Here is a 23,964-nt window from a genome sequence, read left to right on the forward strand (position 1 = left end):
GATCTATATGATGAAAACTATAGAAAACTTATGAAGGAAATTGAAGAAGACACAAAGAAATGGAAAAACATTCCATGCTCATGGATGAGAAGAATAAATATAGTAAAAATGTCATTACTACCCAAAGCAATCTGCACATTCAATGGAATCCCAATCAAAATTGCACCAGCATTCTTTTCAAAGCTAGAGCAAACTATCCTAAAATTTGTGTGAAACCACAAAAGACCCTGAATAGCCAAAGTAATATTGAAGAAGAAGACCAAAACGGGAGACATCACCATCCCAGACTTTAGCCTCTACTACAAAGCTGTAATCATCATGATAGTATGGTATTGGCACAAAAACAGACACATAGACCAATGGAACAGAATAGAGAACTCAGAATTGGACCCACAAATGTATGGGCAATTAATCTTTGACAAAACAGGAAAGAGTATCCAATGGAAAAAAGACAGCCTCTTTAACAGATGGTGCTGGGAAAACTGGACAGCAACGTGCATAAGAATGAAACGAGATTACTTTCTTACACCATATACAAAAATAAACTCAAAATGGATAAAGGACCTGAATGTGAGACAGGAAACCATCAAAACCCTACAGGAGAAAGCAGGAAGCGACCTCCTTGATGTCAGCTGCAGCAATTTCTTACTTGACACATCCTTAAAGTAAGAGAATCAAGAGCAAAAATGAAGTATTGACACCTCATCAAGATAAAAAGCTTTTGCATGGCAAAGGAAACAGTCAATAAAACTAAAAGGCATCTGATGGAATGGGAAAAGATAGTTGCAAATGACCTATCAGATAAAGGGCTAGTATCCAAAATCTATAAAGAACTCACCAAATTCACACCTGAAAAACAAATAATCCAGTGAAGAAATGGGCAGAAGATTTGAACAGACACTTCTCCAGAGAGGACATCCAGATGGCCAATAGACACATGAAATGATGCTCAGTGTCCCTCATCATCAGGGAAATACAAATCAAAACCACACTGAGGTACCTTTCATGCTAGTCAGAGTGCCTGAAATGAACAAATCAGGAGACTCTAGATGCTGGCGAGGATGTGAAGAAATGGGCACCCTCCTACACTGTTGGTGGGAATGTAAACTGGTGCAGCCCCTCTGGAAAACAGTGTGGAGGTTCCTCAAAAAAGTAACAATAGAACTCCCTTAGGACCCAGCAATAACACTGCTAGGAATTTACCCAAGGGATACAGGAGTGCTGATGCATAGGGGCACATATACCTCAATGTTCATAGCAGCAGTTTCAACAATGGCCCAATCATGGAAAGAGCCCAAATGTCCATCAACTGATGAATGGATCAAGAAGATGTGGTTGATCTATACAGTGGACTACTACATGGCAATGAGAATAATCTGGCCATTTGTAGCAACATGGTAGGAACTTGAGGGTATTATGCTGAGTGAAATAAGGCAGATACCATATGTTTTCACTTATAAGTGGATCAGGAGAAACTTAACAGAGGACCATGGGGAAGGAGAAGGGGAAAAAATAGTTGGGGAAAGGGAGGGAGGCAAACCATGAGAGACTCCTGAATACTGAGAACAAACTGAGGGCTGATGGGGGTGAGGGAGAGGGGAAGAGAGGTGATAGGTGTGGAGGAGGGCACTTGTTGGGATGAGCACTGGCATTATATGGAATCCAACTTGAGAATAAACTATAAAAAAATAAACAAATGAACAAATAAATAATTTAAATTTTCCTGTAATTCTTTACCCTGAAGAGTAAGTTGCTTTTATAATGACTTACTTGAAATAATATATTTTTGAATAAAATCCCAGCCTCTGCAAAGATTTTTAAAGAAAATACTTTGTTTTTCTTTTCAAACAATTTTAACATTCCTAGCTTACTTTTCATATGTGGTAAATGAACAATTTATCCAAAAGTATTACCTGTAATATTATTTTATGAAACTGTGTTTCTAGTCCATGATGGAATTGAATTTTGGTTCAAATGATTATCATATACTCAAAGTGATTACTTCTGTGACTCTTTGAAAAAAACCTTCTTAGATATCCTTGTGTATTTTCCTCATTTGAAGTTACTGCTATATCACTAGAATAATTTACCTCATTTTCAAGTTGCTTCAATAAGTTATATTTCCCAGGATTCATAGTCTTAGTGTACATTTACCGAAGCTGAAATAGAACGTGCCATTACACAGAGCTCAAGAGGCTTATTTTCATTGAAGTCTCCCTGAGGACAGGGGACCATTCCTATGTTTAATGTTCATGCCATTGCTGCCCTAGCCTCAGGAAGTTAAAGATCATTGAGGAAGCCCTGCAGGCAGAGGTGCACCAAGGTAAAGAGAGGCAATAGGATTGGTTGGTGTTTGTGATGTGCCCCCCACCCAATTTCAGCAGCATTGAGAATTGTGGTCCCAGTAGTGAGATCCATAGCTCTGATGAGCAATTGTTCTGTTGCCTGGAGTCCATCAAAAATTTTTTTAAAATGTTTGTTTACCTTTTTTTTGTTTTTTTTTAAAAATTATTTATTTATTTATTTATTTTTTGTTTATTTATTTTTGAGAGAGAGAAACAGAGCATGACTCGGGGAGGGGCAGAAAGAGAGAGGGAGACACAGAATCTGAAGCAGGCTCCAGGCTCTGCACTATCAGCACAGAGCCCGATGCAGGGCTCTACCCACAAACCATAAAATCATGACCTGAGCTGAAGTTGGACACTTAACTGACTGAGCCATCCAGGTGCCCCATCTGATGGAGTACATTGAAATTGTTTTTTTAATGTTTTTTTATTTTTTTATTTTAAGAGCGAGAAAGGGAGAGGGAGAGGAAACGGGAGGAGCCAAGAGGTAGAGGGAGAAAGAGAATCTCAAGCAGGCTCTTCACTGACAGTGCGTAACCAGACTCAGGACTGTGAGATCATTACATGAGCTGAAATCAAGAGTATGACACTTAACTGACTGAGCCACCCAGGTGCCCCAGTCCATTTTTAATGGAATAGATTTTCTTTGAGGAGGAACCGTTTTTCCCCCAACTAATATAATGATTTTTAAATGATTAGGTTCTAAATTAGGAAGAAAATGTGGGTAGTGTGTAGCACTCACATTGTTCAGTCATGATCAATTACCCCATATCCCTAGCACATCCAATGCTGCTTTCAACACAGAGTAATCATTGAGGTCTTTGGACCTCTGCTGATGATATGCAGAACTCAGAGTGATCCATGTTGGACCATCAATGAAAGTTCAAATAAAAAATGATTTCAAAATGAGGTGTAAAGTTGATATAAAATAATTAACTCATTTAGGGGCGCCTGGGTGGCTCAGTCGGTTGAGTGTCTGACTTCGGCTCAGGTCATGATCTCATGGTTCTTGGGTTCGAGCCCTGCGTCGGGCTCTGTGCTGACAGCTTGGAGCCTGGAGCCTGCTTCAGATTTTGTATCTCCCTCTCTTTCTGACCCTCCCCTGCTCACGCTGTCCCTCTCTGTCACTCAGAAATAAATATAACATTAAAAAATTTAAAAAAATAATTAACTCATTTAGCTCTTTTGCTAGCCCTGTGATGTATATAAAGAAGCATGGCTTGGGATAGAGAACCTGAACGTCGTTTCTTCTGCCTCCTAAAATAGACTCCATCAGAGCTGTTTGGGGTAATAAGGTCCTCTGCAAAAATTAGTTTTATCTGAGTTACACCTACTACTGCTACTAGAGAAAGTAATTTTATTACTTAATAATCCAGCAAAATAATATAGCAGTGGGTGGGGTGAGCATGCCACCTCCATTCTTTTCATGTCTCCAAATTATGACTTTTAATTTATAAATTACTGGGATAAAATTGAGATTGAGATTCAGTTTGCTTCTCTTTAGATGCCTTGAGTTAGAAACTAATTTCTAGATGAGTATTTTATCTCACTTCTCCTCTATCAAAAGTAGAGTTCTTGTAGAGTTCAATATGTAATGATTATATTATTAGACTCATAAGTTAATACTTCTCACCTCAGCACACGAATCACACTTAGAAGTCACAAGCTATCTGAGTCTGATAGTTTTAATATCAAGCCATAACTTTTAACCATGAAGTATATCTGTAAATATGGCACATGTGCACATGCACATATACACATATGTAAGTGTATATGTATATGTGTGTGTATATGTATATCTGTGCATCCGTAATAAGTATTCTTTGAGAGCCTATCACATGGTGGGCCCTGGTGATAAAGAGGATTCCTGTCCCAAGGGAGTTGACATTCTAGTATGGAGAGACAGACAATAATTATGTCAAAAACAAGATAGTTTCAGGTATGTAGGTTCTCCAGAGGGGACAAATTTGGCGATGTAAAAAGTGACTATTGGGGTATGGATGTGTAGCAGTGAACACTTGTCTGGGGAGGTGGAAAGAGATCTGAGTTGGGATCTCAGTGGAAAGAAAATGATGGTCATGCAAAAGTCTGGGGGAAGAGTTACAAGCAGAAAGGACTAGCAAATGCAGTAGGCACTGATATAGGGTAGAAAATCCAGTAATGCTGGAGCTTTATATAAAAAAAATTGGATAGGAGTGAAATTGGGGAACAATGATGTTGAAGAAGTGGGCAGAGGCCATATTATATTAAGCCTACTAAGTCAATATAGTTTGGACTCTAAGTATATTGGGAAACTACTGCAGGGATGTAGCAGTTGAGGAATACGATCTTCCAGTTTAGGAAAATGACTATGATAAAATTCCTCCTACTCTGTATTTCATATTCACTGGTTTGGCAAGACCTGCCAGTTTTATCTCTATGATTGCCCTTTCATCCATCCATTTTTCTCCATTCTCACTGTCACTATTTTAGTTCAAGACTTAATTTTCTTGAGCAGTTACTATGGCCTACTAAGTTGCCTCCCTGCCTCCAGTCTTTTTCCTTTATGATCCATTCTGATTTTTGCTGTTAGATTCCTTCGACTTAAAAAGTCATCAGCGTCCCAATGCTTCCAGAGTTAGGTCCTGCATCCCTATGTAGAAGGCTTTCAGAAAGAAGTCTTTTGTTTGTACCTAGGGACCAGGCAGGGTGGATCTAGCATTGTTATATTTATTTGAGTAATCAAGTTTCTCAAAGGAAGAGATTCAGTTTTAAAAAGAACTTTAGCTCCCTGTCTTGATCCTAAGATAAAAGGTCAATATTGGAAAAGAAGGCTGATTTTGGATGTAGCTTAGGCATGCCACACAAGTTTCCCTTTAGCCTAACCTCATGAACTGAGACAAAATTTCCAAGGAAAGTTGGATGTCATAAACAGAAATTCTTTAAAAGAAACTCCCCCCCCCGCCCCCAACACAGAATGTAGTGCTACTTTGTTTCCTCATGAAACGTATGCATACTCCCTTATTAGAAAAACTATGGACCCCAAAGACAAATCCTTGTGAGATAACTGATGCTGTAAGCACTCAAAAAAGATTAAACAATGGCATTTTCTACTATCTATCTAATGGAGAAAATTATCAGCATTTATTGGAATAATCCTCATAGTTTTTTAACTTTACCAGATACAAACTTTATTCAAATTTGGATCAATCTCGTACAATTCAGTGAGTTATTCAGGGCACTGTTTGGCTATTAGTGGAAATCATCAGAGACAGGCCCTAGATAAGTGGATGAAATCAGTGGAGAACACATTGTACTGCATGTTTATATTATGGCAATTAATCTAGCATCTGGGAGGAACACAGACTAAGGTCTTAACATCATTCCTCCATCAGAATCCTTCCTCATTTAGCTCATTTTGGAAGCCTAGCTGAAACCTGAAAATAAAGGATCATAGATGAAACTTGCCACATCCTGTTGAGAATGGGCAATTATCCTTTACTTGATTTCCAACTTTCCTTGTAAACATGCCAACAGATAAAATGTTGGTTTGAGTGGAGGGCTGTTAAAATTAACTTTTTCTCACCACATGAGTAAATCATGTCCTCAGGCCTCATTTCCTGGAGATGGCTATGTACCTACCAAGCATTACCTTTCAATGGCTATTTTTCCATGACAGAAAGTAACCATTATAAAAGGGAATAAAATGGTCAAGTCAGTGAACCAATGACCTATTTTTGTGATCGCACTATACGGATTACTTGTTTTCAGTGTTAACGAAAGATAGTTTTAATGTTTTCCCTTGGAATGTTGGGTTCCAAGTATAGCAAGATGGGGGTTTTGCTTCCTCAGGTTTTGTCCTACAAGGGCCTGTCCTCATCTCTGATTGTCCTGCACAGGACTGTTGATGCATAGTTGCCATAGGTTTATAGTCATGTAGACAATATAGTCAGCCACACAGAGATTATTGGGGTTAATAGTTGGCACAGGGGAATCCAGGGTAAAATATATGAGATTTTCAACCATAATCCAAGTCAACTTCCAGTTACTAACCAGTTTTATATATCATTGAGATTGCATTTATTTTCATGTGATTAAAAAACATAAAACTTACTGCCTTAACCATTTTTAAGTGTACAGTTTAGTATTGTTAAATGGATTCCTCGTTTCTCCATCTCCTGAGCCCCTCATAGTCACCATTCTACTTCCTGTTTGTATGAATTTGGCTATTTGACACTTCATGTAAGTGGAATCATTCAGTATTTGGCTTTTATTGACTGGCTTATTTCACTTAACATAATCTCAAGGTTTACCATGTGGTAGCATGTGACAGGATTCTTTCCTTTTTAAGGCTGAATAATGTTCTTTTGTATGTATATACCATATTTATTTCATTTATTCATTCATCCATTGAGATTACATTTTGTTATCTGTAAAATAGGAAACAATAAATTATTTTTACTTCAAAGAATTATTGTCTTCCTCTAGTATAAATGCTGAAGCAGTACATGCTTTTAACTCTTATATTGGAAAAGTATGTTATAGCAGAAAGTATGATATGTGGGTTCTAATCTTGGCCGTGCTTCTAGTTTTCTAAGTATACCAACAATCTATGTGCTCTGGAGCCACAATGTATAATCTGTAAAATCTTATCTGTTTTAACTATTCATCAGAATTTTTGAGAGGTAAAGAGGCATATTCATTCCTCAGAAATCTCTCAGTAATTCTTGGTGCCTAGGTGCTCAGCTGTTCGGTATGTGACTCTTATATCACTCAGGAGGGTCAGGATCTTAGCCTAGTCTCCTGATCTATGAAAATTATTGAGTCTAAACCAGATCACTGAAATAACTGAACTTTAAAACCAATTTAAAAAACTCTAAAAATAAACAGACATTTTATGTCTTACTCTGATGTTATTTTGGTATCTTAAGAAATGCTATGTGACAAAAAAATGCTATGTGACTAAAAATGCTTTGTAATTTTGGAATCTACTTTTCCAAAACTGTATATTCCAACCACTCCCTTCTTTTCCCTGTCAAAGTCTGATAACAACACATACACTGCCCACCACATGCCCTCAAAATATCCTACAGAATTGTACTAGATAAGCTTTAAGGCACATTTGAGAATTCTATGACTTGTACTTTTGAACTTTAGGTAGTTTTCCATTGCATCAGTTCTTCTGGGATTTTCAGGATCTGTGCCAAATGTGAGGCCAGGCCTGCCACTAAGGACTTTTAACTGTTAACTATCAAAATGATGGACTTACAGGTGGAGAGAGATATCCCTATTTTGAAGAACTGTGGATACTAAATATTTAACATTATTAAACTTTACATTCATTTTGTTTAAATTGGGAAAAATAAAGCAATAAGAGTGATTTTGAAAATACCAGTCTAAGAAATGTACTGCCTGGCTAAAACCTGATTATTAAATGATTGAACAAAAGGAGGCAAGAACTAGGAAGATACAGAAGTTTGCTGAACCCTCCCCCTTCCCTGTTCCAGTGTGTCATTTAGCTTCATCACCTCGTCACAAGGTATTTAAGTGCAAGATTTATGTTAGAGATGGAGCAGGCCAAGGTCATCAAGAGAGTGTGAAGTGAGAAACCTATCAGAATAGAAGGAGCTTTATGATTACAGTTAGATTTGTATTAGGTTGATTATTAACACCTCAGGTTAAATTCAGTTAGAAAAAGTGATCTCTCAAAGGCAATGTTCAAGATCTAACTATCTTAGAATAACTTATTTCCATACTCATACAATTTGAATTTTATGCTAAAAACTTCTTTAATAAAAACCTAAACAGTTAACAATATATAAAATATGAAATATATTTTATTTTGAATATCTAAATGGCCATCAAGAATCTTGACAATAATGCCACATATAGTTTTTTAACTATGTAAAATTATTACTATTTATCCTATTGATAATTATTTATATTCTTTGGTGTTGTTATCTGGGCATGCAACTATTAAAAGCATAGACTCATCAGAAAGTATTTTGATGAAACAGAGTGAAAGACAGAACAAAAACTTTAATAAGGTATTTTAGAGAAGACTTTTTGTTATACCTATATGTAACTTTTTTCCTTAGTGAGCATGTTGCCTACTGTTATTCAATTATAAGTGATGAGAAGGCAAAAAAAATATCCAATTATGCATAAGTTAAAATTTTATGTGCATATGACATAAATCTTTATTTTGAACGTAAAAGTACACACAGTTTTTTAATGAAAATTAATTTCTTCCTGTTATTTAAAAATAAATATTAAATAATATGATTTTTATGAAGTATCAAATTATTGGTTGGCACATGTCTGGTTACCAGGAATTTTATGGAATTCATGAGGTTTTTGTCCACACATGGGAAGAAGACTGACTGATTAGGCAGTTACAAAGAAGCATAGATAGATGAAGGAGTCATTAATTTTACTTGAGAGTGAAGATGGTAATTCAGGAAACCTTTATAAAAGACATAATGCTGTAACTTGCTTTAATCATGACAGTGTTTCCTGGGCAAAGGGGAGATGTCCATCACGGAAGATGCAGTGTAAGTGTAGGACACAGAAGCATGGAACATTGTGGTATGTGTGCATACAGAGATGAGGCAGGTGAGAGATCAAGAAGGAAACTAAATGCTTGATGAAAAATTAGAGTTTGGAAGAAGGAGAAAATGTAATTAAAGATAATGGTAAGATTTCAAGTCATATTCATTTGTCCTTGAAAACATTTTTGATTGTTGTATACATGGGTACTACAATCTTTTGATCAAAACCTTATAGAAGTTTCTACAAACAGGAAATCTCTTGTCATCAAGCATTAGGGAAAAAAGTACTTATAACATTGATAATAATCATGTTAAATAAAATCTCTTCCTGAAAGAAAAGCACAAATCAATTTTAAAAATAAGGAGTAAGGGGTAAGCCTCATTCAACCTTGTAGCTTTTATGCAATGGTAGAACAAGATGCTGTCTAAAGTATGGCAATTAACAAATCCTTCTCTAACCTAGGAAATGTAAAATCAATCTCTGAGACTTTTAATACTTTATTCAAGTGTGGTGGTGGGGGTGGGGGCTGGAGGAAGGGGGAGAAAGTAAGGGAGGGAGAAGTGGGAAAGAGATATTTTAGAAATATCCTTTTAAGAAAGGCATATCAGGCAGATATAACATGCACAGGGATACAAGCTTCATTGTATATGAAAATACATTAATTATTTCATTGGTTAAACTCTAAATAGAAGAAGTATATAAACAACTGAATTTATTTAGAATTTTTTCATACAAATATGCACCCATAATATGAAGTGTAAGAAAAATAGAGCAGAATACATTATTGTTGTTTTTTCAGTGATGATATTAGATGTAGCAGAGGTTTCTTGCTCCCTCTGTATTTCCTGATAAGAGAGTATAAACTTTACCACTACTCCACATATACACTTAAAATGAGTGTATCCAAATAGATGCTCTGAGTGACTACATGTTTCTTTTTCTTTTGGTCCATGATTCTTTTGGAAATGTCACCAAGAAGATTTGTGTTGGTCTCTCCCTGCTTCTTGGTTAGTTTCCTGTTACTCCCTGTTAATCACCACTGTACCAAGATCTCACTCAACTGAAGTTGTTCTTTTAAAGAGAGAGGGATAACCTCAAGCACACAAATCTATATGTCATTCCCTGTCATGAAAGTCTCAAAACGTTTGTCAGTTTTATTCCCCCAAACTCACTTAAATCATGCATAAGCAATTATTTCAGCATCTTTTCTTTTTACTTAAATAGGAGTTGGTGAAGGTTGGCCTGGAAGCTAGCAGTCTACTTAAAGCAGAGCTTGCTTTTTTATTCTAAATCTTTTCTTGTCTTTGATTTGATGTTTAGAATCTACAAATAATTGTTTGATTTTAAACATTTTAACAATTCTATTATATAGGTGGGACAGATTATTATCATCACTTTATAAACCAGAAACCTGAACCTTGGAAAGCTGCATTTACTCAGCAGTTACGTTGCAGAGCTGAAACTCAAAGTTGTCAGAATCCAGATCTAGTCCACTGTTCTCAACTGTCTTCACAGAGATAGAGATATGCTGTGTGTCAAATGCCATCCTATAATGTGTAACACCTGCAATTACAGAATGACATTCTACCCTTAACAGAATAGATTCCTCTAACTACTTTTAGGCACCTCATCAAAGCCATGAGTCCCTTGACAAAAAAAATGCACATTAGTGGACAGCTATGTGGAAACACACACTTCACATTTAAAAATTTTTTTAGTATTTATTTAATTTTGAGAGAGAGAGAGGCAGAGCATAAATAGGGGAGGGGCAGAGAGAGAGGGAGACGTAGAATCAGAAACAGGCTCTAGTCTCTGAGCTGTCAGCACAGAGCCTGACGTGGGGCTCGAACTCACAGACTGTGAGATCATGCCCTGAGCTGAAGTTGGTCACTTAGCCAACTGAGCCACCCAGGCGCCCTGATATATATATATATATTTTAACAAATAGATCCAAGGGTTTTAGAGATGTCCTGAATCAAACAGCGATATTTAAAGGAACATCTGTCCTCTGCATACTGATTCGGTTCTCTAAGGTGGGTTTTATAAAAGAGGTTTACTGTGTGTATTTCAGTGTTAGTATATATATTCCTTTCAGTTTTAAAATCCTTTATCCAAGGTGTATGTTCTTATTAAAAAATATTAAATATGCATAAAAGGGATTGAGTCTATATGGTAAAGGATAAATTTAATTGAAACACTCAAGAGTTCTGTTTTCCTGGAAGTTGTATTAACAAATTATGGTTTCTTATCATGTTTACTGTAATGAATTTAACTTTTAAATAATATCTGTATATTTGAATTGAATTATATATATAATCTATATATTATAAATCTGTATATGTACAAATATATAATTTTTTCTTCAAATTACTTAGAGCAGATTTGAACAAATACCTCTTGTGCAGACATTTAACAAAGTATTAATTTTTTTAATGTTTATTTATTTTTGAGAGCAAAAAAGCAGAGTGCTAGGAGGAGAGGGGCACAGAGAGAGGGAGGCCCAGAATCTGAAACAGGCTCTACACTCTGAGCTGTCAGCACAGAGCCCGATGTGAGACTCGAATTTGGGAACAGCGAGATCATGACCTGAGCTGAAGGGTGCTTAACTGACTGAGCCACCCAGATGCCCCTAAAAAAGTATTTTTAATAATTAAAAAATTATGTCTGCATGACCATTTTAGTCAACTGAGGTGACTGACTAGTATCTGATCAATATCAATAACCTGTATGAACATTGCCAAGGATGGGAGTGGAGGTGGAAGCTCCACCTCTGTGGTTCTTAACCTTGGCTGCCCTTTGAATCACCTGAGGGACCTTTAAAAAATAATTCATACTGTGGCTTTAGTTTTAGGAATTTTGATTTGACTATGTGGTACATGGCCTAATCAATGAGATTTTTTAAAAGCTTCTCAAGTGGTTCTAGTTTGTATCTAAGGTTAGCATTCACTGCCATATGCATTTGTTTTCCCCCAAATGGGGAATTCTCAAGCAGCACAGGAAAGAGTATATTCATTATAATCTGTCAAGCCAGGACAAATTGAGATTATTTTTGAGGAGAGGAGCTGTATTTAACAAGAGTATAGGGGACCAAAGTGACAAATTCAACCCACTCTTATAAGTCAATATTTTTTTCTTATAAATTACATACAACAGGTAAAATCTGAATTGAAAAACATGCAGCTATATGCTGATTATATAGTCTATGTAATTAACCTTTCTGCCTTGCCTGATGAATCATAATCCATGATTGTATTTAATCAGAATTATGGAATGCAGTTTCTTTAAGTCTTACCTGAGCTGTGTAATGCTTCTTCTTATTCTTAACATGTCACAAAATGTCTTGTACACCAGGTTACCTTTTTGAATAATAGTTTAATAAACTCAATCAAATGAAAAATAAATGCCCAATGCTGAATTCCTGTCATCAGAGGAATTTTCAGTTTTTTGAACCATATCTAGAGTGGTTTAGTTGGAGTTGGAATAGTAATGGAGGAGAGAGAAGGGAAGAGCTTTAGAGAAGCCCATGGAATAGGGATCCAGTTTAATTTTTTAACTCATATTTATATTGATATCTTTCCTGGAAACCTCTTATTCCTGTACCCCCATTTCAAGAAATGTAAAGTTAGCAATCGAAGATATGTGCAGTTACTTAAGGTGTGCGTGCGAGAGAGAGTAGGTTTAGATGGATGATTTCAGGGCTGACTCCTGTTAGATGATATTATGCCTCTCTCTCCACTCCTGTATTTAGCCTGTACAATAACTAGCAAAACTGTACCTAGAAGGGCTGGGAGCAAAGAGCTATCTCTGGAGAAGTTTTAGATTTTAAATATAGATGGTTAGATAAAAAATGGAGTGAATATGGAAAAATGCAAACACATTTTTATCATTTACATATGCCTCCAATTCTTTTCTTTTCGTATCCCCATACTACCCTATAGTGCTGGTTTTTTGTTTTTTGCTTTTTTTTTTTTCCCCTTGAGTATAGTTGACAATGTTATTTTAACTTCAGGTGTACAACTCAGTGATTTGACAAGTTTATACATTATGCTATGTTTGTCACAAGTAGGTCTATCATCTGTCCCATTATGTCATTATTATAGTATCATTGATTGTATTCCCTATGCTTTTCTTTTTATTCCCATGACATACTCATTCCAAAAGTGGAGACCTGTATCTCCTACTCCCCTTCACCCATTTTGCGCAATCCTCTACCCTCTTTCCTGTCTGATAACCATCAATTTGTTCTCTATATTTATACTTAGGATTCTGGTTTTTGTTCATTCATTTTTTACAATTCCATTTATGAGTGGAATCATATGGTATTTGTCTTTCTCAGTCTGACTTACTCCACTTACCATCATATCCAGTAGGTTCATCCATGTTGTCTCAGATGGCACAGTCTCATCTTTTTTATGGCTGTGTAATATTTCATCATAACTACAATGCTAACTGTAACCATTAAATCTTTTTATTAAAAGCTGGTATTTCATTTTAAGAATGTTGGGCAACAGATGTCCTTACCTCCCCCAATGATGGTATACATTCAGGGTTATAAAACTGATAGAAATGATTAAAAGATAATCAATATATCAAAGGCTATAAAATCTTCAGTATTAATAATCATGGAAATGTGTCAACATTCTGCCCTAAATGTTAGTAACTATGCTTAATAATAATGAGACTATTTATTGAGTACTTAAAGGGCTAAGCACATTTTTAATTTATATGGATTAATTTATTTAAACCTCATTACAACCCTAAGAGGTAGGACTTCTTGTCATCTCCCATTTTACAAATGTGGAAGTTGAGTCCTAGTAAGGGAAATAATCTGCCCTCACTCAAGGTCAGGATATGAAGTTGGACATTTTATTTCTAGCATCTACATTGTTAACTCCTATATAATATAACCTATATACCAAATGGTTTGAATTAGTTGGGGAAAAAAATGCAAGGATTTGCATTTCTGAGAATTGCCCTGTATGATAGCAAGGTAAGTGGAGGAAGATCTAAAAAAATCTCATTCATATTTCCCACTTAAGAGAACATAAGGAATCTGGCTTACCAGGAAGAATATGAAAAATGTTCCTTACTTCTTTAGATAAGCAGGACTAAAGACTGGGACTGGGAAACTACCCAACCTTGCAGTAGATGAAACAGAAAGACACAAATAATCTCCTAGGAATAATTGTCTTAGCCAATTATTAGGACTAGCAGCAGTAAACAGAGGAATCTGAGCAGAGGAAAATAATTCCACATCAAACAAAAGTGGTGACCTGTGAACTGAGGAATTTAAAGAAAATAAGACAGAAAGAAAATAGAGATAGAGTTCCCCAGCACCAGCTGCCAAAGACTTGGAATCTTCCTTATTCTTTTAGCAGTAGCATGTATAACGTCAGCAGATATTCCAGAAAAGGAATGAAACACCACCCAGGTAACTGAACTGAATAGAGGAAAATTCACTTGCATTGTATTTTAGCTCTTTTGTCTTCATTTTTATTCTGGTTAAAAAAATTCTTTTGGAGTATAACAAACATGTAGAAAATTGGATAAAGCAAAAGAACAAAATAATCTATAAATGAGCACAAAGTGAAAATTTTCATGTAACCACTGCATGGTCAAGACAAAACATTTGTGGTGACACAAATGTTTTCCTTGGACTCTCTTCTGACTTCTAACACCATATATTGGTTTTGCAGAGTTTTGTATTTTATATAAATAGAATATGATGCATATATCCTCTTGTTGCTTGCTTCTTTTACTCATAAGGTTCAATCCTGTTGTTGCCTATGGCAGTAATTCATTCATTGTCATTGTTATATATTGGTTATGGTAAATTGCTGTAATGATAGCTTCTAGTAAATCATGCTTTTCTGTGTATATGCCCTCTGTAATGTGCTGTTGGCTTTTTCTGTCAAAAGATGGAAGCTGTTTTTTTACTGTCTTGAATCTGGGCTGGCTTTATAAATGCTTTGACATAGATTTTGGTGAAAATGATATTATACAACTTCTAGAGCTTATCCCTAAGAGTGCTTGCAGTTTCCTCTCTTGCCTTCTTATGTCCTTTTATTATCATGCTGTGAAGAAGCCTAATGTAGCCTACTAAAGAAGAAAGTCTCTGCAGGATGAGAGAAGAATAGTAGTTAGCCCAGTGATAGCCAGTACCATGTTCCAGAGACCATCTTGCACCTGCATATCCAGGGAAAACATCAGATGACTATAACCACATGAGTGACTCCATACTGATTGGTAGAAGAAATGCCCAGCCAACCTACACAGTTTCTGAAAATAATAACTTGTAGTTTTAAGTCATTAAGTTTTAGTTTAATTTGTTATGCAGCAATAGATAACTGAGATAGCACATGTGAAAACATTGCTGTTTATTTGTCCAACATTTGTATTATTTCCAGGTTTTGGCTATTTTGAGTATTTCCACTATGATATGTTTTAGGAAACACATGTATGCATTTCTGTTCAATATATATCTGGAAGTACACTTGCTAGTTGGGTATTAGTAGATATTGGATAGAGTTTACCAAAGTGGCTATATCAGTTTTTACTTCCACCAGCAATGTAGGGGAGTTCTGGTTGCTCCATATCCTTATTAATCCTTGGCAATGTCTCTTATTTTCACTTTAGTCATTCTGGTATGTAGGTAGTAGTATCTCACAGTAGATTTGATTTCAGTTCTCTAATGACTAAAGAATTTGATCTTTTTCATATGTTTATTGGCCCTTGGGATATCTTTTTAAGAACAATGTATTTGGTTAAAGTCTTTTACCCATTTTATTATTAGATTGTCTGTCTTTTTCTTACTAGTTTTTAGAATTTCTTAATATATTCTGGATACAAGCCTTTTATCAGTTTCTTGTGTTAGGAGTATCATTTCCCACTTTGTGGCTTGTCTTTTTTTTATTCCTGTAATGGTATCTTTTGAATGTTTGGATCATACCACCACTTGGGCCTACCTGAGGTGTTAGCTGAGGGTGAGGGGAATTTAGAATGGATACTGGAGAAGGGAGAATATGTGTGACAATATGGTCCTACGATCAACTGTGTGATGGGGCTGTGGTTCATGTGACTGATCTTCCTCTTTTGCGTTTCTCCTTAGGAAGAGAGGCCTGTGGACGTAGCATAAAAGTTGGACTGTGACAGCAATGAGATATGCCTCACAGACCTCACAGGAAGTGTGAGTAATGATCTTAAGCACCTTTTTATTGTTTACTGGCCAGTTATATATCTTCCTTTGTGTAGTGTCTATACAGTTCGTTTGCTCATTTCAAAATCAGGTGTCTTTTTTAAATGATGTACAATAGTTCTTTATATATTGTAAATATGAATTCTTTGTTGGATCAATATATAGACACTATTTTTCTCTCAGTCTGTGGTTCTTTTTGTTTTGTTTTGTTTTATTTTCATTTTTTAATAGTTTATTGTCAAGTTGGTTTCCATATAACACCCAGTGCTCATCCCCACAAGTGCCCCCTCCATGCCCATCACCCCCTTTCTCCTATCCTCCCCCCCATCAGCCCTCAGTTTGTTCTCGGCATTCAAGAGTCTCTCAGTCTGTGGTTCTTAATGGTATTTTTTTGTGTGTGGGAAGATGATATTCATTTTAACAAAGTCCAATATAACTTTTTCTTTTATGTTTAATGCTTTTTGTATCCTGTTCAATGAATCATAACCTATTACAAGTTCTTGAAAATATTCTCGTAAAGTCTTTAGCTTGTGTGTTAAAGCAGTGTATACCATTGCTTCACAAATTAGTTTTTATATATAACATTATTTGATATATAACTTTATAGATAACATTATTTTATATATAACATTATTTAATATAAACATTATTTTATATATAACATTATTANTATATTTATATGATCAATACTATATATATAAATAGTATTTTTATGAACTCTCTTTTTTCATGCTATGTTTACTTTCTTTTGGATCCTTACCAAACTGTCTTATTTACTAGCTTTGCAGTAAATCTTAAATGTGATGCTGTAAATCTTCCAACTTTGTTCTTCTTCAAAATTTTCTTAGACTCTCTAGAGTCCCTTATATTACCATGTGATTTTCAGAATCACTTTTCAAGTTCCATAAAAAAGTATCCTAGGAATTTTATTGGAATTTCATTGAATCTTTTTTCTTTTAAAATATGTTTATTATGTACTTTACATTGAGCACTTCAAGAAAGAAAATAATTATAGTGATTTCAAAATGCAATTCTTGTATTCAGTAAGTATTCTTTATGATTACATCCAATCAATATCTAGAATTGCATGTGAACCCTAAGTCAACTAACAAATAAGTAAATTAACTATATTAATTTCAGGGATGAGAAACATCATGATCACATAAGTCACTTTACCAGCATGTTTTTTTGAAAACAAAACAAAACAAAACAAAACAAAACATGATTCGCATTTGTTTCAAGTACATATACATCCATTGTAAGAGTTGAATTAGACTGTTGTTTTTAACACATTAAAATTATAATCTTTGTTACCTTAAAAGAAAATTCAGTTTAGTACAAAGAAATTCAAGAAGATTTCAGGACCCTTGATCAGAAGCTTTCAGTGCTTGTTGTACTACCTTGGTGTACATAAAGGCTTAAGTCAGGCTAATAAAGAAGAGTGTTTCCTCTTCCCATTTAAAACCAATCCAAGAAGTAGGTTCACCAGCATTCTATAAACTAGCTAACTCTTCAGAGGGTACTAATAAAGGACTCTTGATCTGTGTGAGTACATTTAAAATCCTTAGCCAATGTTACAAAAACAAAACATTTTGAATATTATTTATAATTACAAGCATAATTGGCTTTTGGTCGTCTATAATCATCTCTCAGATGCTAACAATGAGTTCCAATTGTGGTTCTTTTCGGATGTGAGAAGCTACAGGTACACATGGGATGATTACTGATTTACCTTCTCAAAGTATTCTTTGGATGCAGTTGGATTTGGCTTGATTGTAGGAGAATCCAGTGTCCAGTTTGTGGGTCAGACTTGGGTTTCCACAAACTGAAATGCCTTTACCAAGTGGAGGGTCTCTTCTACATTTTGGCCTACTGAGAGATCATTGACACTCAAATACTTGTCAACTCTACTGGGATCAGTTACGAAGAGATAGATGTCTTAGAGCAACACTAGGACCTTCTAACAGTATACTGTAGTCTCAGGAAATCTGTTTAGTCAAATCTGACAAAGGTATGATGTTCATATGGCCCAAACTGCCATTCTTTCTTTGTATGTTTATCTAGGCAAAATGTGTGAAGTGGGAATCTATTGAAACTGCGACAACTCCACAGTTCACATCATGAAATTTGTTGGCTTTGTTACTAAAAGCATCAATTTCTATAGAACAAACAAAAGTGAAATCTGAAGGATAGAAAAGTAATACCAATATTTCCCCTTAAAGTAATCAAGGCTTAGGTCTTTGAACTCTCTGTTTACAACTGCAATACCCTTTAAATAGAGTTTTTGCTAGGTGATGGTAAGAGCATAGTATGAGGAACTGGTGCTAAGAGCATATTTTGCTTGACTGGGACCAAATCATAATACATTTGTCAAGCATGTTCTTTGGAAAGCAGCAGTTTTAAGGCCTGCAGAGGCATAGATGCTCCCAAGAAATAGCACTCACATGTTGGATAACCCAAGCCTGGAGAAACCTTCCCACCTCAGGGGCCATCTTCAGTGCATGCTGGATTTGTGAGACAGACTGGGATTTCTGATAAATTTGGAGTGAATTGACCTCTTAACAATTGAATACTTCAGTACATTTAGATGATAATTGTTTACTCCAGTCTTAGAGGTAAAACTGACACAGCAGAATCACAACTTAAGGTCACTGAGGACAGGGTGGAAAGAATTACCATTCATAAAGAAGTGATTGTCACCTGTAAGAAGATGATACGTATGAAAATTTAAAAACAATAAACAAACAAATACAAATACAGCATATACCACATGAAATGCTTAAGTAGAGAATGGAGCTAGTGGTAACAGAATCAACACTCAAATTCATAGTTTAGTATTTACTAAATTAAAGCAAATTAGTAAGGCTAATTATGTTTTAGGAAAAACTAATAGAGGATAACCACATTAAGATAAGATTTAGGGAAGTTACTGAATTTCAAAGGCAAGGAATAGTATATTAGATTTCTGGTCCATGCAGTATGCTAAACTGATGTAGAAAATCAGACTCCTATCTAAAATACATGTTGATAAATTTAACAATAAACTTTCACAAATACATGTCAATTCTTGAAAGCACCAGGAAAGGCCCTAAGAACTAGAAATAAAGAAATATTCTAAAGCCATATTTGTAAGTGAGGGAAGCTGAAGCTGAATGGTTTTAGAACTGGACATGTGCTACTGTTGCTAAGATTCCAAGACCTGGACTCAAACAGAGATCAAATCTAGGCCTGTGCCTGGTAGGGAGCTTTCTGCATAAAGCTTAGAACCATTCAAGTGTTGTTTAGTCCTTGAAAAAGAGGCTAGAAAAACTACTCACAGACTGGGAAGTGACTTAGCGATCTGGGTCATTCTAAAAATAAAAATAGTAAATTCATATATGTAAAACAGACTCATATTAGTTAAAACACACTATGTAGACATATTTCATATATAAATAGACACAAAACATTGTATCATGACCCAGAAAGGTGAAATAGATTTTTGGAAAAAATGTATCAGAAAATATTAGTGAAGTAAATGCTTATTGATAATAAACAAATAATATTTAACATGTAAAACATTTAATAAGAATGAAAAGGGATGCAAGATAGAGATAAAAGGAGTATTCCACCAAGAATCAATAAAACTAAAACATATATCATTGCCTTAAAATATTTAAAGAATATTTAAATATTAAATAAAGAGTAAAGATGGTCAAAAGATATACATTTCTAGTCATTAGATAAATAAGTCCTGGGGATGTAATATATAGCAAGGTGACTATAATTTACAATAGTGTATTCCATATTTGAAAGTTGTTAAGAGAGTATGTCTTAAAAGTTCTCATCACAAGAAAAAATTTTGTAGAAATAATATTTAAAGCAAAAATGGACAGTTATAAAGAGAATTCGACTAACCCATAGTTATGGCAGGAGATATACATATGCCTTTTTTAGTAACTAATAAATCAAATAGACAAAATGTTCTCAAGGATGCAGGTTTGAACAATTCAGTTACCACGTTTTATCTAATAGATATGAGATATGTGTGAGACCTGATGCATAAAATTCCTGACCGTAACAATTAGAGAAGCCACATTCTTTTCAAGTACTGAGAGATTGATGTTTTCTACTATGTTCAAATGTTTCAAAAGTGATAGATTTCAAAAACAAAATGTACATACAAAGTATAGCATGAGATATATATTAATAAAAATCAGACAGTACGAACTTAGTATACATATAAACATATGTAATAAAAAGCAGAAACCCAGATGAGCTGGTTGATGGTTGTCTCTGAGAAGAGAGGTAGCAGAATGAGACCTAGGAGATGTATTAAGGGAACTTAAAGTCTGGAATGATTGGTTTCTTAATAATAATTTTAAAAAGACCTAAAGCAAAGATAGTAACATTTTTTAGCATTGTTAATCCTGGATTGTGGTTACATGGATATTTGTTATGCTGCAATTTTCGTTATGTTTGGATACATCATATTTAAAAGGAGTGACTATAATTTTGTACAAGAATTAATTGGTAGATGAGAAATTGCTTTTCAGATGATATGTCCTAAGTCTTATCTTGATATATTCATATAAGCTTGTTATTATGAACTTAAAATGTAGTATCAAGAAGATCTTTATATTAGCAGCAGTGCTTTAACAAATTTCTTGGAATTTGCTTCATTTCTTGAAAGAGAGTGCTGTATAGTTACAACAGTTAAGGCTTATCTATCAAAATACTATAGAGTCTGCCTTCCCATAACTAACACTGGAGTTGATCACTTTGAATGAGTTTCAGTAAACCTCAAATATTATAGAGTTGTTCTAAGAATTAATGGCAGTAATGTATTCCAGGCATATAATATAAATCAACAACAAAATTATGCCATAAAGATGCAGTATCCAAGCAGAAGATAAATGTCAGTCAAAAGTATTAGAAAAAAAATAAATCAGGGGCTTTAGTATGTTCTTGGGAGCATTAGATACCAGTTGTCAACCAAGCAATACATAGAGTCCTATGGGTAAGCTGTGTGACCCCAATATTTCATATCAGCCATGTTTTCATTTATATGTGAGGGCAACTTAAAAATAAACTTAAATATCAATGAATCCCAAAATACATCACCCATGTATTCTCTTTAAGTAACTTACCTGAACAAGGAAACTTTCATCAAAAAAAGAATAACTCTGTTTTGTTTAATGTTCTGTGTATTATGTTTATTTTCCCCAATTTTTGTATTGCTGTATTTGTTATGTTTTTGTGTAATTCTGACTTTCTTTTGCTTACCCTTTTATTCTAAAGACATGGATTACATTGTTTTATATCATCTTAGTTACAGTTTATGTTTGGAACTTATTTCTTTTACCTCTTTCAATTTAGGAGTCAATTTCTTTTAGAAAGTGGTTCTTATCTCTCTTATATTAATTTCTATGATAGATATTTGGATGTAATTCTTTTGTATCAGTGTTTATTTATGTATGATCCTATTTTTGGTTTTCTTGCTGTGTCCTGTTTCCTTTCTTTTGATATAGAATTCTCTTTCCTTTATGCCCCCTCCCAAGTCCTCATCATGTCTCAGTAACTTGAAAATACATACTGCAGCATATTTTTAAGTCTACTAGTAATTATCTCCATTAATTTAAATATTCTTATTTTACAGCTTGAGAAATGAAATGGCATATATCGATCCCCCCCTTATAAAAGATGAGAATTAGCAAATGTCTATTTTTGTTTTCTTTTTTTTCTCACCATTCTTGTTAGCATATAGTCTCTGTATCTTTATCTTATGTAGCTTTTGTTTAAATCATGATAACAATTGCATTCTTGTTTGTAGAGAGCTATATTACATCAGTAATATAAGCCCTTAGAGCAAGAAGATTTAAAAAGTAGACAATGATTTGGACAGTTATTATAAATATATTAATTAATAGAATGTCCCATATTTAGTGCCTTTCAACAGAAACCAACTATTTTTGGGGCACATGGATGGCTCAGTAAGTTGTATCTGATTCTTGATTTCAGCCCAAGTCATGATCTCACTATTCGTGGGACTGAGACCTGCATTGGCTCCATGTTGACCATGGAGCCTAGCTGGGATTCTCTCTTCCTCTCTGTCCCTCCCTGCTCTCTCAAAATCTAAATAAACTTAAAGAAAAATAAGCCAACTATTTTAGGGACTATGAAACATTTACAAATATGACCATACATTAGCATAAAGAAAACCATAATAAATACATTAGATTGAAAGGAGTGCAATGATGTCTTTTGATCACACTGAAGTAAAAATTAGAAGTCCATAATATAAAAAAAATCCATGACCAAAAAAGGAATAAACAATGAAAAAAATTTAAAATATTAAAAAAGTAAATAATATTGAGAAAAATAAACATTTCAAACATTTAGAAAAGTAAATTAATATAAAATTTTAAAAACTTCACCAAAACAACTCATAAGTGAAATAAATGTAAATTATGAATATCTAGAAATTAAGGAGAACAAGAGCACTATTTACCATAACATATAAGATTTCCAGAAAGCTATGCTTAGAGGGAATATTTATAACTTTTGACATCTTCAATATAAAGAAAAGGAGTGAAAATCATGAATTAAACATCCAATTTCAGAAGTTAAAAAAACAAAATAAATACATTTTTTTACTTTTTAAAAAATGTTTATTTATTGTTGATCGAGAGAGCCAGAGAGAGAGAGAGAGAGAGAGAATCAGCGGGGGAGGGACAGAGAGAGAGGGAGACATAGAATCTGAAGCAGGCTCCAGGCTCTGAGCTGTTAGCACAGAGCCTGATGCAGGCCTTGAACTCACAAACTGTGAGCTCATGATCTGATCCAAAGTTGGATGCTTAACCAACTGAGCCACCCAGGTACCCCCAGAACAAAATAAACCTAAGGAAAGCAGTAAGAGTCAAGGATAAATGCAAAAATCAATGAATTAAAACTAAGGAAAGTAGGATAAAATATTAAGTTAAAAGAGAAGCAGATTTTTTTATTAGGTAGAAAAAGGTAATATTGATAATATTAATACACTAGGTACAGATCTGGTTTAAAAATGGAATATGACAAATGTACAATTCACCAGATTAATTAACATTAGTGTTAAATAATAACCAAAAAAACCCACCACAAATATACATATGAAGAAAATTAGAAGGAAAAGTAACTATAGATAAAGAGGAAATGATAAGATTTATAAATTAAAATATTTAATTGTATAATAATAACTGTGAAAATGTTAATGAAATATACAAAGATAAGGAAAAATAAAAATACCAAGATTGGTTCAAGAACAGATAGAAGTGGCAAATATATAAATAATCATAGACAGTTGGGGGCATTTTCTAAAACTATACTTTAAAATAACAGCCTGAGATAATTTTATGGGTGATTTGTTTTAAATCTTCAAAGAAGAGATAACTCTGATAATAAGTCTTTTGCACGTATTGTGGAAGGAGAAAACCTCCTGACCTGTTTTTAAAAATCATCATAATATTGGTACTTAGATTTGACTATGAGAATGCAAAAAAAGAAAACTATGCCCAATTCTAATTTCACTTGGGAATATCAATGTGAAAAAAATTAGGCATTATCGAATAGAACAAGTAGTATATTGGAATATACACCAGTACCAAGATCCCTTTATGCCATGAATGCAGTATACTACTGCAATTAATTCTAATAAGAATGAAGTCATGATTAACTTGATAGCCATCTAAAAGAGCACTTGATAAGATTCAAAGCCTACTTCTAATAATTCAAAGCCTACTACTACTATTCTTAGTAACTTAAGAATAGAAGGAAACTCCCTTAATAGACTAAGGAGCATCAGAAACCTGCAGGACACATATTTAACAGTGGACTCCAAGAGGTAATTTCTGTAAAATCAGGAAAAGAACTAGTTGG

The 23,964-nt window shown here is 34.4% G+C and overlaps 1 long non-coding RNA gene and 1 pseudogene across 2 annotated transcripts in view; one reads left to right on the forward strand and one right to left on the reverse strand.

The window, feature by feature from the left end:
* LOC144221846 (uncharacterized) overlaps positions 1–23,964 on the forward strand; it is a 154,841-nt gene that overhangs the window by 105,232 nt on the left and 25,645 nt on the right. For both annotated transcript variants that reach the window (XR_013332205.1, XR_013332206.1), the window contains exon 3: positions 15,985–16,062. This is a non-coding gene — a long non-coding RNA (uncharacterized LOC144221846). The remainder of the gene's footprint in view (positions 1–15,984; positions 16,063–23,964) is intronic.
* Positions 17,792–18,563, reverse strand: LOC144221839 (thioredoxin-dependent peroxide reductase, mitochondrial pseudogene; annotated as a pseudogene).

This window comes from Crocuta crocuta, unplaced genomic scaffold, assembly GCF_008692635.1.
Source record: "Crocuta crocuta isolate KB4526 unplaced genomic scaffold, BGI_CrCroc_1.0 scaffold397, whole genome shotgun sequence".
Taxonomy (NCBI): Eukaryota; Metazoa; Chordata; class Mammalia; order Carnivora; family Hyaenidae; genus Crocuta; species Crocuta crocuta.